Source organism: Eriocheir sinensis, unplaced genomic scaffold, assembly GCF_024679095.1.
Source record: "Eriocheir sinensis breed Jianghai 21 unplaced genomic scaffold, ASM2467909v1 Scaffold131, whole genome shotgun sequence".
NCBI lineage: Eukaryota > Metazoa > Arthropoda > Malacostraca > Decapoda > Varunidae > Eriocheir > Eriocheir sinensis.
Window position 1 is genome coordinate 243,241 of NW_026110640.1, and position 12,897 is coordinate 256,137.

Genomic DNA, 12,897 nt, shown 5'->3' on the forward strand with positions numbered 1-12,897 from the left:
TTTATTCAAATTTTCGTAATTTTATGTGTATTTTTTATATTTATTTTCCTACAAATATACGTTCTTTTATCGGAATTTTGTTTATTTATTTTGATACGAATTTTCATTTTTTAGGTGTATTTGATATATATATTTTTATTCTTATTTACATAATTTTATATGTATTTTGAATATATATTTTCATAGAAATTTACACTATATGAATATACAAAAAAACACAAAAATAATTTAAATTTGTATGAAAATAAATATACAAAATACACATAAAATTAGGTAAATTTGTATTGAAATACATATACAAAATACACTTAAAATAATGTAAATTTGAATGAAATTACATAAACAAATACACTTAAAATGACGTTAATTTGTATAAAATATACATAAAAAATACACATTAAATAATGAAAATATTTACAAAAAATATATAGAAAACACAAATAGTATAATATAAAATCGTATCAAAATATATACACAGAATATTAATAAAATAATGTACATTTGTATGAAAACTAAGATGCAAAATACCTATAAAATAACGCATTTTTTATAAAATTATATATACCAAAATACACATAAAATATTTGAATTTGTATTAAAATAAATATACAAAATGCACATACAATAGGGTGAATTTGTATTGAAATAGATATGCAAAAAACATATAAAACAATGTAAATTTGTTTCAAAATATATATACGAATACACATAAAATAACGTAGATTTCTATAAATATATATATACAAAATACAAATAAAATTAAGTAAATACAAATCAAAAATGTATACAAAATACACATAAAATAATGTAAATTCGTATAAATATAAATAAACAAAATACCAATAAGAGAATGTGTATTTGTATAAATATAAATATACAAAATGCACATAAAATAACGTAAATTTGTATAAAACTATATACAAAAATACACAGAAGTAATTAAATTTTATGAAAATAGATATACAAAATACACACAAAATAAGCTAAATTTGAATTGAAATATATATACAAAATACATAAAATAAAGTAAATTCGTTTCAAAATATTTTTAACAAATACACATATAATAACATAAATTTGTAAAAAAAATATATAAACAAAATACACATTAAGTAATGTAAATACGTATAAAAAAATATTTACAAAATACACCAATAATCAAGTCATTCGTATCAAAAAAAATAAACAAAAAACTAATTAAATAATGTAAATTTGTATGAGAAAACATATACAAAATACACATAAAATAACGTTTTAAGTTTCTATAAAAATATATGTACAAAAATGCACATAAAATTAGTTTGCATAAAAAAATATATACAAAACACACATCAGATAATGTAAATGAGTATAAACATATGTATACAAAATACCTATGAAATAATCTAAATTCGTATCGAGCTAAATTGAGAAAATAACAATAAAATAATGTAATTTTGGATGAAAATATATATAGAAAACACACATAAAATAACCTAAATACAAATACAAATATACACATTAAATAATTTAAAACTGAATGAAATAAATATACAAAATAAACATAAAATAAGGTAAATTTGTAATAAAATATATGTAAGAATACACATAAAAAGAATAGAAATTTGTATGAAAATATATATACAAATACACATAAAATTACATGAATTTGTATAAAATGTTTCAAAATATATACGAATACACACAATAAAATAACGTAAATTTTTATGAAAATGTATATATAAAATACACATAAAATAGTTTAAAGACGTAGAAAAATATATATACAAAATACACATAAAATAATGTAAATTTGTAAAAAATTAAATACACAAAATTCCAATAAAAGAATGTATATTTGTAGGAAAATATATATACAAAAAACAAATCAAATACCTAAAATTTGTATAAAAATATATACAAATATACACAAAAATAATTTATATTTGTTTGAAAATAGATATGCAAAATACACATAAAGTTAGGCAAATTTGTATTGAAATACATATACAAAACTCACATAAAATAATGTAAATTTGTATGAAAATATATAAACAAATACATATAAAATCACGTAAATTTGGATAAAATATATATATATACAAAATATACATTAAATATTTTAAATATGTATAAAAATATATTATATTATATATATTTTTATTGATATTTGCGTTATTTATGTGTATTTTGTATATGTTTTCTCATAGAAATTTACATTATTTTATTGGTATTTTGTCTATTTATTTTGATACGAATTACATGATTATTTGTGTATTTTTACATTTTTTATACGTATTTACATTATTTAATGTGTATTTTGTTTATATATTTTTATACAAATTTACGTTATTATATGTGTATTTGTATAGGTATTTTGATACAAATTTACATTATTTTATGTATTTTGTATATATATTTCAATTCAAATTTAGCTTATTTTATGTGTTTTTTGTATATCTATTTATTTTAATACAAAATCAAATATTTTATGTTTTTTCGTATTTATATTTTTATAAAAAATACGTTATTTTATGGGTATTTTGCATCTTAATTTTCATACATATTTACATTATTTTATTAATATTTTCTGTATTTATTTTGATACGACTTTACATTATTTTATTTGTGTTTTGTATATTTTTTTATACATATTTGCATTATTTAATGTTTTTTTTTGTATATATATTTGATACAAATTTACGTTATTTTAAGTCTATATGTTTATATATTTTCATTCAAATTTACATTATTTTATGTGTATTTTGTATATGTATTTCAATACAAATTTACCTATATTTACATGTTTTTTGTATATTTATTTTCATACAAGTTTAAACTATTTTTGTGTATTTTTGTATATAGTTTTATACAAATTTAGGTTATTTTATGTGTATTTTGTATATCTATTTTCATACAAATACACATTATTTTCATGATATTTTGTTTATTTATTTTGACACGAATTAACATTATTTAATGTGTATTTTGTATATATATTTTTACGTATTTACATTATTTCAAGTGTATTTTGTATATATATTTCTATAGAAGTCTGCATTATTTTATGAGTATTCGTATATATATTTTGAAACAAATTTACATTATTTTATGTGTATTTTGCATATTTTTTCAATACAAATTTACCTTATTGTATGTGCATTTTGTATATTAATTTTAATACAAACTTGATTAATCTATGTGTATTTTTGTATATGTATTTTTATAAAAATATGCTTTATTTTATGGGTATTTTGCATCTTTATTTTCATACAAATTTACATTATTTTATTGATATTCTGTGTATTTATTTTGATATGATTTTACATTATTCTATGTGTATTTTGTATATATATTTTATATAAAATGTATTTGTTTTCATTTCAAACAAATCTACATTAATTTATGTGTTTTTTGTACATGTATTTAAATACAAATTTAACTAGTTATATGTGTATTTTGTATATCTATTTTGTATGTATATTTTCATAGAAATTTACTCTATTTTATGAGTATTCGTATATACATTTTGATACAAATTAACATTATTGATGTGTATTTTGCATATCTATTTCAATACAAATTTACTTTATTGTACGTGCATTTTGTATATTTATTTTAATACAAATTTAACTATTTTATATGTATTTTTGTATATATATTTTTATGCAAATATGCGTTATTATATGGATATTTTGCATCCTTATTTTCATACAAATTTACATTATTTTATTGATATTCTCTTTATTTATTTTGATACGATTTAACAATATTCTATGTGTATTTTGTATATATTTTTTTTATACATATTTACATTATTTAATGTTCATTTTGTATATATATTTTATCCATATTTACATTATTTTATGTGTATTTGTTTATATATTTTCATACAAATTTACATTATTTTATGTGTTTTTTGTAAATATATTTTTCTACGTGTTTAAATTATTTTATGTGTATTTTGTATATACATTTTCATAAAAAAAACTGCGTTATTTTATTGTGTGTATAAGTATATATTTTGATACAAATTTTATACAAATTCATGTTATTTAATGTGTATTTGTATATATATTTTCATAGAAATTTATATTATTTTATGTGTATTTTTTCATATTACAAATTTACCTTATTTTATGTTTATTTTGTATATTTATTTCATTCAATTTTAAATTATTTTATGTGTATATTTGTATTTGTATTTAGGTTATTTTATGTGTATTTTGTATATATATTGTCATCCAAAATTACATTATTTTATTGATATTTTCTTAATTTAATTCGATACGAATTTAGATTATTTCATAGGTATTTTGTATACATATTTTTATACTCATTTACATTATCTAAAGCGTGTTTTGTATATATATTTTTATGCAAATTTATTTTATGTTCATTTTTGTACATATATTTTTATAGAAATTTGCGTTATTTTATGTATATAGTTTTATATAAATCTACGTTATTTTATGTGCATTTTGTATATTTATATTTATACAAATACACATTTTTTTATTGGTATATTGCTTATTTACATTTATACGAATTTACATTATTTTATGTGTATTTTGTATACATTTTTTATACGTATTTACTTAATATTATGTGTATTTTGTATATGTATTTTTATAGAAATCTACGTTATTTTATGTGTATTCGTATATATATTTTGAAACATATTTACATTATTTTATATGTATTTTGCATATCTATTTCAATACAAATTTACCTTATTGTATGTGCATTTTGTATATTTATTTTAATACAAATTCAAATATTTTATGTGTATTTTGGTATCAATATTTTTATAAAAAAAGCGTTATTTTATAGGTATTTTGCATCTTATTTACATTATTTTATTAATAATCTGTGTATATATTTTGATACGATTTTACATTATTCTATTTGTGTTTTGTATATATTTTTTTTATACATATTTACATTATTTAATGTGCATTTTGATTATATATTTCATACAAATTTACGTTATTATATGTGTATTTGTTTATATATTTTCTTTCAAATTTACATTATTTTATATGTATTTTGTATATGTATTTCAATACAAATTTACCTTATTGTATGTGCATTTTGTATATTGATTTTAATACAAATTTGATTAATCTATGTGTATTTTTGTATATGTATTTTTATAAAAATATGTAATTAGTTAAATTTGTATTTAAATACAAGTACAAAATACACATAAAATAATATAAATTTGTATGAAATGAAAACAAATTCACATAAAATAACGTACATTTGTATAAAATAGATATACAAAATAATTTTATGTGTATTTTGTATATTTATTTTCATACAAATTTAAATTATTTTTGTGTTTTTTTGTATATAGTTTTATACAAACCTAGGTTATTTTATGAGTATTTTGTATATCATACAAATACACATTATTTTATTGATATTTTGTTTATTTATTTTGACGAGAATTTAAATTATTTAATGTGTATTTTGTATATATATTTCTATACGTATTTACATCATTTCATGTGTATTTTGTATATATATTTCTATAGAAATCTACGTTATATTATGTGTATTCGTATATAGATTTTTAAACAAATTTACACTTTTATATGTATTTTGCATATTTTTTCAATACAAATTTACCTTATTGTATATGCATTTTGTATATTAATTTTAATACAAATTTAATGATTCTATGTGTATTTTTGTATATGTATTTTTATAAAAATATGCTTTATTTTACGGGTATTTTGCATCTTTATTTTCATACAAATTTATGTTATTTTATTGATATTCTGCTCATTCATTTTGATACGATTTGACATTATTCTATGTGTATTTTGTATATGTTTTTCAAACAAATTTACGTTATTTTATGTGTATTTGTTTATATATTCTGACACAAATTTACAATATTTTGAGGGTATTTTGTATATATATTTCAAAAGAAATTTACCTAGTTTTATGTGTATTTTGAATATCTATTTTCACACAAACTCAAATTATTTTTATGTATTTTTTGTATATATTTCAATACAAATTTTAGTTATGTTATGTGTATTTTGTAAATCTAGTTTCATTCAAATATATATTATTTTATTGGTATTTTGTTGATTTATATTGATACGAATTTACATTATTTTATATGTACTTTTTATATATATTTTTATACGCATTTACATTATTTAATATTTATTTTGAATATATAATTTAATATAAATTCATGGTATTTTATGTGTATTTGTATATATATTTTCATACAAATTTACATTATTTTATGTGTATTTTGTGCATATATTTCATTACAAATTTACCTTATTTTATGTTTATTTTGTATATGTATTTTGTACATTTATATTTATACAAATACACATTCTTTTATTGGTATTTTGTTTATTTATTTTGTTTCGAATTTATATTATTTTATGTGTATTTTGTTTACATTTTTTTATACGTATTTACCTAATTTTATGTGTATTTTGTATATATATATTTTTAGAAATCTACGTTCTTTTATGTGTATTCGTATATATATTTTGAAACAAATTTACTTTGTTTTATATGTATTTTTGCATATCTCTTTTAATAGATGTTTACCTTATTGTATGTGCATTTTGTATATTTATTTCAATACAAATTTAAATATTTTATGTGTATTTTGGTATATATATTTTTATAAGAAATGCGCTATTTGATGAGAATTTTGCATCTTTATTTTCATACAAATTTACATTATTTTATTAATATTCGGTGTATTTATTTTGATACGATCTTACATTATTCTATTTGTTTTTTGTATATATTTTTTTTTTACATATTTACATTATTTAATGTATATCTTGCATATATATTTCATACAAATTTATTATCTATTATCTATTTTCATACAAATACACATTCTTTTCATGATATTTTGTTTATTTATTTTGACCCGAATTTACATTACTTAATATGTATTTTATATATATATATATATATATATATATATATATATATATATATATATATATATATATATATATATATATATATATATATATATATATATATATATATATATATATATATATATATATATATATATATATATTTATTTATTTTTTTTATACGTATTTACATAATTTCATGTGTATTTTGTATATATATTTCTATAGAAATCTACGTTATTTTCTGTGTATTCGTATATATATTTTGAAACAAATTTACAAAGTTTTATTTGTATTTTGCGTTTTTTTTCAATACAAATTTACCTTATTGTATGTGTGCATTTTGTATATTAATTTTAATACAAATTTAATTATTCTATGTGTATTTTAAATATGCTTATCTTATGGGTATTTTGCATCTTTGTTTTCATACAAATTTAAATTATTTTATTGATATTCTGTGTACTTATTTTGTTACGATTTTACATTATTCTATGTATAACAAAAATAAATACAGAATACACAAAAATAGATATGCAAAATACATATAAACAATGTTAATTTGTTTCAAAATATATATACGAATACACATGACATGGGTATTTTGAATCTTAATTTTCATACAAATTTACATTATTTTTTTTAATATTTTCTGTATTTATTTTGATACGATTTTACATTATTTTATTTGTTTTGTATATATTTTTTTATACATATTTACATTATTTAATGTGTTTTTTGTATATATATTTGATACAAATTTATGTTGTTTTAAGTCTATATGTTTATATATTTTCATACAAATTTACATTATTTTATATGTATTTAGTATATGTATTTCAATACAAATTTACCTAATTTTATGTTTTTTGTATATTTATTTTCTTACAAGTTTAAATTATTTTTGTTTATTTTTGTATATAGTTTTATACAAATTTAGGTTATTTTATGTGTATTTTGTATATATATTTTCATACAAATACACATTCTTTTCATGATATTTCTTTTATTTTTTTTGACACGAATTAACATTATTTAATGTGTATTTTGTATATATATTTTTATACGTATTTACATTATTTCATGTGTATTTTGTATATATATTTCTATAGAAATCTATGTTATTTTATGTGTATTCGTATATATATTTTGAAACAAATTTACATTGTTTTATGTGTATTTTGCATATTTTTCAATGTAAATTTACATTATTGTATGTGCATTTTGTATATTAATTTTAATACAAATTTGATTAATCTATGTGTATTTTTGTGTATGTATTTTTATAAAAATATGCTTTATTTTATGGGTATTTTGCATCTTTATTTTCATACAAATTTACATTATTTTATTGATATTCTGTGTATTTATTTGGTATGATTTTACATTATTCTATGTGTATTTTGTATATATATTTTATATAAAATGTATTTGTTTTCATTTGATACAAATCTACATTATTTTATGTGTTTTTTGTACATGTATTTAAATACAAATTTAACTAGTTATATGTGTATTTTGTATATCTATTTTGTATGTATATTTTCATAGAAATTTACTCTATTTTATGAGTATTCGTATATATATTTAGATACAAATTTACATTATTGATATGTATTTTGCATATCTATTTCAATACAAATTTTCTTTATTGTACGAGCATTTTGTATATTTATTTTAATACAAATTTAATTATTTTATATGTATTTTTGTATATATATTTTTATGCAAATATGCGTTATTATATGGATATTTTGCAGCTTTATTTTCATACAAATTTACATTATTTTATTGATATTCTCTTTATTTATTTTGATACGATTTAACATTATTCTATGTGTATTTTGTATATATTTTTTATACATATTTACATTATTTAAGGTTTATTTTGTATATATATTTCATCCAAATTTACATTATTTTATGTGTATTGTTTATATATTTTTATACAAATTTACTTTATTTTATGTGTATTTTGTATATACATTTTCATTAAAAAAATTACGTTATTTTATTGTGTGTATTCGTATATATTTTGATACAAATTTTATACAAATTCATGTTATTTAATGTGTATTTGTATATATAGTTTCATACAAATTTATATTCTTTTATGTGTATTTTTTCATATATTTCATTGCAAATTTACCTTATTTTATGTTTATTTTGTATATTTATTTCATTCAATTTTAAATTATTTTATGTGTATATTTGTATTTGAATTTAGGTTATTTTATGTGTATTTTGTATATATATTTTCATCCAAAATTACATTATTATATTGGTATTTTCTTAATTTAATTCGATACGAATTTAGATTATTTCATAGGTATTTTGTATACATATTTTTATACTCATTTACATTATCTAATGTGTGTTTGTATATATATTTTTATGCAAATTTATTTTATGTTCATTTTTGTACATATATTTTTATAGAAATTTGCGTTATTTTATGTATATAGTTTTATATAAATTTACGTTATTTTATGTGTATTTTGTATATTTATATTTATACAAATACACATTCTTTTATTGCTGTATTGTTTATTTATATTTATACGAATTTACATTATTTTATGTGTATTTTGTATACATTTTTTTATACGTATTTACTTAATTTTATGGTTATTTTGTATATGTATTTTTATAGAAATCAACGTTATTTTATGTGTATTCGCATATATATTTTGAAACAAATTTACATTATTTTATATGTATTTTGCATATCTATTTCAATACAAATTTACCTTATTGTATGTGCATTTTGTATATTTATTTTGATACAAATTCAAATATTTTATGTGTATTTTGGTATCAATAATTTTATAAAAAATGCGTTATTTTATAGGTATTTTGCATCTTAATTTTCATACAAATTTACATTATTTTATTAATATTCTGTGTATATATTTTGATACGATTTTACATTATTCTATTTGTGTTTTGTATATATTTTTTTATACATATTTACATTATTTAATGTGTATTTTGTATATATATTTCATACAAATTTACGTTATTATATGTATATTTGTTTATATATTTTCTTTCAAATTCACATTATTTGATGTGTATTTTGTATATGTATTTCAATAGAAATTAACCTAATTTTATGTGTATTTTGTATATTTCTTTTCATACAAATTTAAATTATTTTTGTGTATTTTTGTATATAGTTTTATACAAATTTAGGTTATTTTATGTAGCATTTACATTATTTAATGTGTGTTTTGTATATATATTTTTATCCAAAGTTAATTTATTTTACGTTCATTTTTGGAGATATATTTTTATAGAAATTAGCGTTATTTTATATGTATTTGTATATGTTTTCTCATACAAATTTACATTATTTTATTGCTATTTTGTTTATTTAGTTTGATACGAATTACATGATTATATGTGTATTTTGTACATTTTTTTATACATATTTACATTACTTAATGTGTATTTTGTTTATATATTTTTAAACAAATTTACGTTATTATATGTATTTTTATAAATATTTTGATACAAATTTACATTATTTTATGTATTTTGTATATACATTTCAATTCAAATTTAGCTTATTTTATCTGTATTTTGTATATCTATTTTCATACGAATTTAATTACTTGTATGTATTTTGTATATAGTTTTATACAAATTTACGTTATTTTATGTGTATTTTGTATATTTATATTTATACAAATACACATTCTTTTATTGGTATTTTGTTTATTTATTTTGATACGAATTTACATTATTTTATGTGTATTTTGTATACATTTTTTTATACGTATTTACTTCATTTTACGTGTATTTTGTATATATATTTTTATACAAATCTACGTTATTTTATGTGTATTCGTATATATTTTGAAACAAATTTACATTGTTTTATATGTATTTTGCATATCTATTTCTATACAGATTTACCTTATTGTATGTGTATTTTGTATATTTATTTTAATACAAATAAAAAAATTTATGTGTATTTTTGTATATATATTTATAAAAAAATGCGTTATTTCATGGGTATTTTGTTTCTTTATTTTCATACAAATTTACATTATTTTATTAATATTCTGTGTATTTATTTTGATACGATTTTACATTATTCTATTTGTGTTTTGTATATATTTCTTTATACAAATTTACGTTATTTTAAGTGTATTTGTTTATGTATTTTCATTCAAATTTACAGCATTTTATGTGTATTTTGTATATGTATTTCTATACAAATTTACCTAATTTTATGTGTATTTTGTGTATTTATTTTTATACAAATTTAAATTATTTTTGTGTATTTTTGTATATAGTTTTATACAAATTTATGTTATCTTATGTGTATTTTGTATATTTATTTTCATACAAATACACATTCTTTTATTGACATTTTGTTTATTTATTTTGACGCGAATTTACATTATTTAATGTGTATTTTGTATATATTTTTATACGTATTTACATCCTTTCATGTATTTTGTATATTTATAAAAAATGCGTTATTTTATGGGTATTTTGCATCTTTATTTTCATATAAATTTACATTATTTTATTTACATTCTGTGTATTTATTTTAATACGATTTTACATTATTCTATTTGTGTTTTGTATATATATTTTTTATACATATTTACATTATTTAATGAGTATTTTTTATATATATTTTATACAAATTTATGTTAATTTAAGTGTATTTGTTTATATATTTTCATTCAAATTTACATTATTTTATGTGTATTTTGTATACGTATTTCTTTACAAATTTACCTAATTTTATGTGTATTTTGTATATTTATTTTCATACAAATTTAACTTATTTTTGTGTATTTTTATATATAGTTTTATACAAATTTACGTTATTTTATGTGTATTTTGTATATGTATTTTCATACAAATACACATTCTATTATTGATATTTTAATTATTTATTTTGACACGAGTTTACATTATTTAATGTGTATTTTGTATATATATTTTTATACGTATTTACAACATTTCATGTATATTTTGTATATATATTTCTATAGAAATCTACGTTATTTTATGTGTATTCGTATATATATTTTGAAACAAATCTACATTATTTTATGTGTATTTTGTATATTTATATTTATACAAATTCACATTTTTTTATTGGTATTTTGTTTATTTATTTTGATACGAATTTACATTATTTTATGTGTATTTTGTATACATTTTTTTATACGTATTTACTTCATTTTACGTGTATTTTGTATATATATTTTTATACAAATCTACGTTATTTTATGTGTATTCGTATATATATTTTGAAACAAATTTACATTGTTTTATATGTATTTTGCATATCTATTTCTATACAGATTTACCTTATTGTATGTGTATTTTGTATATTTATTTTAATACAAATAAAAAAATTTAAGTGTATTTTTGTATATATATTTAAAAAAAATGCGTTATTTCATGGGTATTTTGTTTCTTTATTTTCATACAAATTTACATTATTTTATTAATATTCTGTGTATTTATTTTGATACGATTTTACATTATTCTATTTGTGTTTTGTATATATTTCTTTATACAAATTTACGTTATTTTAAGTGTATTTGTTTATGTATTTTCATTCAAATTTACAGCATTTTATGTGTATTTTGTATATGTATTTCTATACAAATTTACCTAATTTTATGTGTATTTTGTGTATTTATTTTTATACAAATTTAAATTATTTTTGTGTATTTTTGTATATAGTTTTATACAAATTTATGTTATCTTATGTGTATTTTGTATATTTATTTTCATACAAATACACATTCTTTTATTGACATTTTGTTTATTTATTTTGACGCGAATTTACATTATTTAATGTGTATTTTGTATATATATTTTTATACGTATTTACATCCTTTCATGTGTATTTTGTATATTTATAAAAAATGCGTTATTTTATGGGTATTTTGCATCTTTATTTTCATATAAATTTACATTATTTTATTTACATTCTGTGTATTTATTTTAATACGATTTTACA